This window comes from Nematolebias whitei, chromosome 5 (assembly GCF_014905685.2).
Source record: "Nematolebias whitei isolate Nwh7 chromosome 5, NemWhi1, whole genome shotgun sequence".
Taxonomy (NCBI): Eukaryota; Metazoa; Chordata; class Actinopteri; order Cyprinodontiformes; family Rivulidae; genus Nematolebias; species Nematolebias whitei.
The window spans coordinates 555,707-564,434 of NC_056502.1; positions in this window are offsets into that span (position 1 = coordinate 555,707).

Sequence of the window (8,728 nt, forward strand, 5' to 3'; positions counted from 1 at the left end):
GACTCACTGGACATTTTGGCTGTTTTCCTGTCTGAACCTGTCCCTGTTGTTGTAGTTGGACTTTGGCTCTGTTTCTCTGTAGTCAGACGTTTGCAGTGTTTGGGCTGATTAATCTATTGAGCTGTGGCCAGAACAGAACCAGCAACCGGATAGAGGTTTGTTCCTCCGGTTCTGACCCAGCTGTAGGACCTTAGATATGTAGTGACTCCAGACTATAACCATCAAGAGAAGCTTTAAGATTTCAGAGTCTTCAATAAACTTTTATATTTTTCATGAAGGAGTTTATAAAATAAAAGCACCCAAAATATGAAATGGATAAAACCAGAGGAGACCAGAACATGGAGAGTATGATTTAAAGACCCTGAAGTCCAAGTCTGGACCTCCTGAAGGACTTCAGGCTGTTTGTCGAAGGTTCTTTCAACCTTCTGAATGTCTCTTCTGCTGTTTCAATACTTTAAAACCAAATAAAGAAACTCAAATAGAAAACAGACTTGTGTTTTTCTTTATCTCCTGTTGCCATGAAGGCCAGGTGATCATGTGTGTTAGCAAAATATCTCCTGAACGTGTTGAAGGCTTGTAATCCAACTCAGAAGTACATCTTGGGGGAATGGTGGCACAGAGGTTAGAGAAGATGGTCCTGTGGTCGCAGGTTCAACTCCCGGTATCAACAACATCAAAATGTGGGTGGAAAGGGTGAAACACCCACACCTGCTTCCACCTTCATTTGCTCCACTCTGGGCCCCTGAGCAAGGCCCTTAACCTCCACCATGTGCTCCCTAAACAGAGCTCTCTTGAAAATGAGTTCTCGTGACTCAATGAGACTACCTGGATAAATAAAGGCTAAATGAAAAAATGAAAAAAAAATCTTGGGATGCCGATTTATAACCGATAAACTTTTGGATTTAATCCACATCAAGATGGTCGCCACAGTGGAGGGACATTAAAAAACTCCTAAATGGCTTCAGCTCAGTCACTTTCACAGATTTAGAACTGAAGTTTGATGTGGTGATCGCTGAGAGTCCTCCTGACACAATCTGAGCACTGCCTTCTTCTTTCAGCTGCACCCTCTGCAGGATCTCCACAACAAGTTGTCCTCCTCCATCTCTGTCCTCAGTGAGCTTACTCTGTCCTCACTCTGACTTCTGTCCTCACTCTGTCCTCTGCCCTCATTTTATCCTCACTTTGACCTCTGTACACACTCTGCCCTCAATCTGTCCTATTTTTTTCATTCAACCTTTATTTCTACAGATGAGCCTCATTGAGGGTCAAGGACTCATTTAAAGAGAGACCGGATTTAACAAAGATCTCAGATGGGTTACACACAAAAATAAACAATCATATAAAATGAAAATAAGTGGGAAAAAATTCTGTCCTCACTCTGTCCTCTGTGTCCTCTGTCCTCACTCCAACTACCTCCATGTCCTCTAACTGCATCCATATATCTCCTCTTTGTCTTTTTCCTGGCAGCTGCATTTCTAACATCATTCTACCAATATACCCACTGTCCCTCCTGTGGACATGTCCAAACCACTGTCCCTCCTCTGGACATGTCCAAACCACTGTCCCTCCTCTGGACATGTCCAAACCATTTCAGTGTGTCCTCTCTAACTTTGCCTCCCAGTTGTTCAACCTGTGCTGTACCTCTGATGATCTCATTCCTGATCTTCTCCATCCTTGTCACTCCTAAGGAGAACCTCAACATCTTCATTTCTGACACTTCCAGTTCTATTTCATATGGGCTTTGCCTTTTAAGCTGCACTGATGGGTCTCACCCACGCACAGCGTGCCAACATTAAAAAACTCTTATCCACGCCCACCCACTGTGTAGGCCCCACCTCTGGACTGCATAAATAGCGTATGGGTCCGTAGACCTGTTCACCATTTTCTTCAGCCAGTGATGCAACATAAGAAAAGACCAGAAGTAGATGTTAGCGGATGGAATATATCCACAGCTCGGACCTGCACAATCTGCGGATCAGAACACGCAGCTAGGTTCTTGTTTTTGTTCTTATGAAGCTAGGCAGGTCTTGGGCATTTCCACCTTCAACTAGGAGTTAGCGAGCGGTCTCTCCACCCCACTCCCCCTTGGTTAGAGGGCTGGAGACAGGGCTGCCACCTACAAGTGGTTTTTTTCAAGAAGCGCTTGAACATGTCTGCCTGGCTTTTTCAGGAGTGGCAAACGCTAGAGCTAGCGGTACCGGAGCCATTAGTTCTCGCCTAGACTCGGCGGGAGAGTTTGCTGCCACGCTCTCTAGCTGCCGAGACCCAGTCTGACCTTGTTTTTCTAGCATGTCAGTGTATTGTTGGGTGCAGCCTTCGACCCGCTGAAGCTGAGAACACCTGTTCCTCCTCTAGAGCCGAGCCTGTCAGGATTTTTCTGCTATTTTTTATTTCGGAGTCAGAGCCGCTCGGCACGCCAAACTGTGGCCATCCCTGTCCTTCCCCAACGACCAGCACCCAGCCAGACTCACTGACAGACTATCAGTGCATGTCTCAGACATCTGCAGGAACAAAAGAATCGAGCTGAATCTCCTGCCAGCCGAGCAGGACGAGCTCTGTAACGCTGCAGATAATATTTAACATTATGAGCGACTCAGGTTGTCTCACGCCATGATTTGGGTGGCGCTCCACAGCACAGCTGCGTCATTCCCATCGTCTCCCCTCCTCCCCCCTCCTCCTGGGTCCCACCGGTATAGACAGAACACGGTCACAGCTGCCACAGCAGTCCCCTTTGCCAGCAGAGCTTCAGAGGCGTAACTAGCATGTGTGTGATAACAATGTTAATGAAAGTTTGAATAAAACAGCAACATGGTTCTAAAGCAGAATCCTCTCCACAGTCAGGTCGTACGATCCTGCTGTGTTTTCCTCCCACTCTCTACACACAGGGGTGAATGGTAATCTTTGAAACAGACGTATTAAAGGTGCCATGATTCACCGCCTCTGCTCCGCCATCTCTCCTGTCAGCAACAGGTGTTGCACACGTGGACACAATCTTCATCCTCCTCCAGCCCCTCTGACTCCCACGAGAGAACTGGGAGGGAGCTTCTTTTTCCAAAGTGGCTTGTCTCAGTACTGCGACACAGCCCCCTGACTGAGTTGGGCTGTGAGACCATGTAGCAAGCACATACAAACACATCTTTCTCCTCCTTTCTTCAGCTCCATTCTTCCACCTGTCAGGTGGATGAGAGAGCTGGGATAACGGAGCGGCAGAGGTCGCCAGCTGGCGTGCTCCAGAGCCCTATAAAGAGAGTCTCTTTATAGGACTCTGGTTGAACCTCCTTCAGTCTCACACGTCCTCCCTGTGTCTCTGTGAACTGTCCTCACTGTGTCTCTGTCTCACACGTCCTCACTGTGTCTCTGTGAACTGTCCTCACTGTGTCTCTGTGAACTGTCCTCACTGTGTCTCTGTCTCACACGTCCTCCCTGTGTCTCTGTGAACTGTCCTCACTGTGTCTCTGTCTCACACGTCCTCCCTGTGTCTCTGTGAACTGTCCTCACTGTGTCTCTGTCTCACACGTCCTCACTGTGTCTCTGTGAACTGTCCTCTCTCTAAATGTGCCTGTAGAGCAACATCAGTTTATTTTATTGAACATTTCTGTGACATTGAAACATTTTGAGCCCTGATTGAAAATGTTTGTGCAAATTAAATTTACAGCTCTCACTTTGTGTTGTTGTGATGATGATGATGATGATGATGATGGTGCTCCTGCTGACTTGAGATGATGTCATTAATAAACAGTATAAATAGTAGTAAAAGTACTTTATTAAAGCTTCTGATGCATGCTCAATAATCCAGGTAGAAAAATCTAAAAAAGTTAAATCTGGTCCTCTGGACATTCAAAAAAACAAAACAAAGCAAAACAATCTACATTTTTTTGTTGTTTAGCTTTGTTTTGTTTTTTTTGAATGTCCAGAGGACCAGATTTAACTTTTTTAGATTTATTAAAGCTTGCGTTACATTTTACATATTTTATAATAAATTGTTTGGAAATTTATTTTTGCACAGTTAACACTTATTTTGTCATCTGTTATGATTTTAACTAGAAACAGTTTCATTTAAATGAACATTTTAATCAATGAATTACAATTTTACAATAGTTGTCAGGCTACAGTCAACTCAGTTATCAGGTACTTGGTGCCATAAAAAAGACAAATACAACAATTATATTCAGTGTCTCTTGTAAATGAGTCCTCGTGGCTCAATGGGACGAACCTGTTTAAATAAAGGTTGAATTAATATCTTGTATAGAAATCAAGAGTTCATCCAGATGATCTGAGGTAAGCTGGAGCAGATCTGAACTGCTGCATGGAGGACAAGGTTTATCCTGCAGAGACCATCAGAACCAGCTTTATAACAGGAGTTACTCTGATCTTTTTTAACGTTATAAAACACTGACATGAATATATTGATCACTGTACTGCATAGACTTTTTTTTTCTAACAAATATGTGTTTGCAGTCTCGTTTCCTTCTAAAATTTAATGATAAAATCTTGTTTCACTTTAAAATTTAATGATAAATGTTTCAGCCGCTTCTAAAAATGCTTTAATAAAATGCATAGTGGCAGCACGGTGGTGCAACCGGTAGAGCTGCTGCCTCTCAGCGAGCAGGTCCCTGGTTCAAATCCCGGTCCAGGGGCCTTTCTGGGTGGAGTTTGCATGTTCTCTCTGTGCATGCGTGGGTTTTCTCCGGGTGCTCCAGTTTCCTCCCACAGACCAAAAACATGCATGTTAGGCTGATTGGTAACTCTAAATTGTCCCTAGGTGAGAGTGAGAGTGAATGGTTGTTTGTCTCGTTTGTCTCTATGTGTCCCTGTGATGGACTGGAGACCTGTCCAGGGTGTCCCCCGCCCCTCGCACAGTGATTGCTGGACATGGGCACCAGCGACCCCCGTGACCCAAAATGGAATAAGCGGGTAAAGAAAATGGATGGATGGAAAATGCATAGTCTTTGAAATAATCAATAATTTTGTTCGTTACTGATCAATAATTACTGAAAGACGTCAGGTAAAGTAAGAAAAGTCGATTTTTGTGTTGTGTTGCGCCAGCAGCCGCTCAAACTGACTGACAGGATCAACTGTTTGGAACTATTGAAGCTGCATGAACCACGTGACCGCGTATCGGCGAGTTCAAAGAGTGTCGCAACTCTCTCTTTACAGGGCTCTGGGTTCAACCATTTGTTCATCGACCAGAACCAGACGAAAAGAACAGCAGAACTTCCACTGCATGTTGATCCATTGACCAGTGATCTGACCAGTGATCTGACCAGTGACCTGACCAGTGACCTGACCAGTGATCTGACCAGTGATCTGACCAGTGATCTGACCAGTGACCTGACCAGTGATCTGACCAGTGATCTGACCAGTGACCTGACCAGTGATCTGACCAGTGACCTGACCAGTGATCTGACCAGTGACCTGACCAGTGACCTGACCAGTGATCACACATGTTGTTCTAGATTAAACTTTGGTACGAACAGTGTTAAATAATTCATGTCATATTTTTATTGAACAATAATCTTCATTCTAACAGTGACGTTGTAATTTCAGAGACTGAGGAAGAAACAGAAATGAGGCGAGTGAGATGAGGGACAGATGAAAATGTGTCCTCAGAGGACGGGGACATGTCAGGATCTGATGATCCAGGATCAACAGGACCAGGAGGATGGACCAACAGGCAGTCAGGGAACAGAGATGAACAACCTGAGGAACAATTAGAACAAAAAAATACATAAGCAGGACAGAAGAAACTCAGACAAGAACATTAATTATAAGATAATTAGTCGTGCAAAGAAAAGTGTTGATGAAAATAAATTCTGACATATTTTTACAAAAGATCAGATGAAGACAACTGGCATGAAGAAGAACTTCCAGCTCCATCTCAATGAACCTGTGATAGTTTAATAAGTTTCTACAGTTTATTGATGCTGATTTATTCTTGTAATAATTCTTATTTCTTGTTCTGTCTTGAAAGAGTCTCATCTCAACTTGACCCATGATCACCAAACACTAAACTAATAATATAAAACTAATGTAAATGAACAGTCCTGCAGTAAATACCAACTTTGTGAAGGTTATGGTGTTAAAGTAATTTTATTCAAACATCTTGATTCAGCTGTTATTGATTAATAGAAGACAGAAAATGAGATCTTGTACCTTTGTGATACTTTGAATGCAACATTCAGTTCATGAAGTCATTCTCCTCTGGTTCACCTGGAAAACATGAAAACATTGACTCATCTCCACAATCACGTTTTTCTTTAATGATAATGTCACAATTTATGCTGCAGTCTTTGACAAATGATCTATAACTTGAACTAAATTACATCAGTCTTGTTGTCATGTTGTCATGATTCTTTGTTAAATCAGGTCTCTCTTGTAAATGAGTCCTCGAGGCTCAATGGGATTTACTGTAGAAATAAAGCTTGAATGAATCTCAGGAAAAAAAGACCAAATATTTTCTAGTTGAGTTCAGTAACTGGAATTACCATAAATTAAAAAAAGACCACCTTTCAAAATTTAAGCAGTAATGGATATTTTAAAACGTTGAATTAGAAATAGACCTGTTTAAACCGTCATGTTGCAGAGCAGCTGCAGTTAAAACACAACTAGCAATTTAACATGTTTCATTAACTAAAACTGGAGACATGAAGTATTAATGTTGATAAACTGTGGTACAGAACCGTCAGATAACGCTTCACAATGGAGAAAAAGTGTCGTATTTTCATCAACTCACCGGAGAAAACACGGAGAATGAACTACGTTCAATGCTGAACCGCTGCTGTTTGGAACTATTTCCCGCTGCATGACCCACGTGACTTCAGCATTCTATTCTTTCTATGGGAGTCTGTGGGAGTCTATGGGAGTCTATGGGAGTCTACGGGAGTCTATGGGAGTCTATGGGAGTCTGTGGGAGTGTCGCAACTCTCTCTTTATAGGGCTCTGGCGTGCTCACGGTCCAACCCATCACAGGAGCAGAAGAGGCAGCAGAAGGAAAGACATGTTGTGTGTTTTTTGATAACTATGAAAGTTTTTTTTAAATAAAACTCAACTTCACTCAAGAGCAGAATCCTCCATCCAGACAGGTTGAATCCTACTGTCTCTCTCTTACACACTTCCCTCTGCTCTGAGAGAGAAGGTAATCTTTGAACAAACATTTAAAGGACATGAAAATCTCATTGTTTTCCATACAGCATGTTTCCACGGTTCAGGCATGCGCTCTCTGTGCAGGTTTTTTTATCCTCATGTTCCCCTCCTCCAGCCTCCCTTTTCCCCCACCGGGTGCTGAGGACGGGCACCCAAAACACAAAAGGTGGAAAAGTAATCTTTACAGAAATGTTTAAAAGATGTCAGAATCTATCAATTTCTTCTTGTAACCACTCCCTGGATCTCTTTTCAGAGGTTCATAAGTGGTTAAGGCACTAAGGAGTGTCATAACTTTCTCATGATAAACTTTCTGGTTCAAAATCACTGTGCAGAAAGTTATGACACTCCTTAGTGCCTTAACCACTTATGAACCTCTGAAAAGAGATCCAGGAAGTGGTTACAAGAAGAAGTTAATAGATTGCCTGAAAATTTTGGAGCAGGACAAGGCTATTGACCGCTTTCTGTACCACAGACTGTACCCAGGGGAGGCCACACCTAGTCTGTATGCAAGGGCGTCAGAAGCATCCGTAATGTGGGGGGGACACAATGATGTGTGTAGGTGTGGGTGGGTGCGCGCGCGTGTGCGCACGTAAAAAAAGGTGTTCACTAGTGAACAAAAAGCAACATTTCACCTAGATTTCCTTTAATTCCACACATTTAAAACTTGTTTCTCACCAAGTTTGTGTAAATTCTTCTGTGGGTTTTAAAGACATTTTAACTTTAATACACTTTAATACAGAGCGTCCGGTCGACACTATTTGTCTTTATAGAGAAATAAAAAACATCAGCACTGGACTTTTTTACTTGTGTTCAGCTACTCATGTAAATGATGTTTCTCATGAAGCTTGAGGACAATAAGGTGTGGGGGTTTAAAGACATTTCAACTTTAATGCACCTGAACACACCACGTCTCTTACACCTGCAGCGTCTCAGTTACTGCTGAGATAAGATGCTACAGACGTAGCTCCTCTCCTCCTAACATGAATATATGTTTATGATCAACCCCCCTGGTCAACCACTGCCCGCACTAAGCTGCTAAACTGGCGAGCGAGTAACACAGGTACCTCCACCTCCTTCACCTGTGTGCATTTTCTGCCGAGGCAAGAGGCAGGAAGGGAAGGTGGAGAGTTGGAGGTAACCAGGAAAACCTGGAGTGGAGTTTTAGTGGCTTGAGTATTCTCCTATTAATCAAGTGGAATGGATTCGTTCAAGAAGTAAGAGAAACTGCGCCGCCTGAACTAATGTTTTATAGTAGAAGTGTGTGTGTGTGTGTGTGTGTGTGTGTGGGGGGGGGTCTAAATGAATGTTTTTTAATGTGGGGGGGACTTGTCCCCTTCACATACAATGGTTGTGAGGCCTATGTCTGTATGGTTTACCTAAAATCCACAAACAGGGTGTACCTTTAAGACCAATTGTTAGCATGATTAACTCTGTCACTTACAGTGTTTCCAAATATCTGGCGTCTGTACTCGTCCCTTTAGTTGGCAGCTCAGAACACCACATACAGAACACCATGGACTTTGTGGACAAGGTGAGGGATGTCATCATGGAGACTGATGAAACAATGGTCTCTTTTGATGTCACA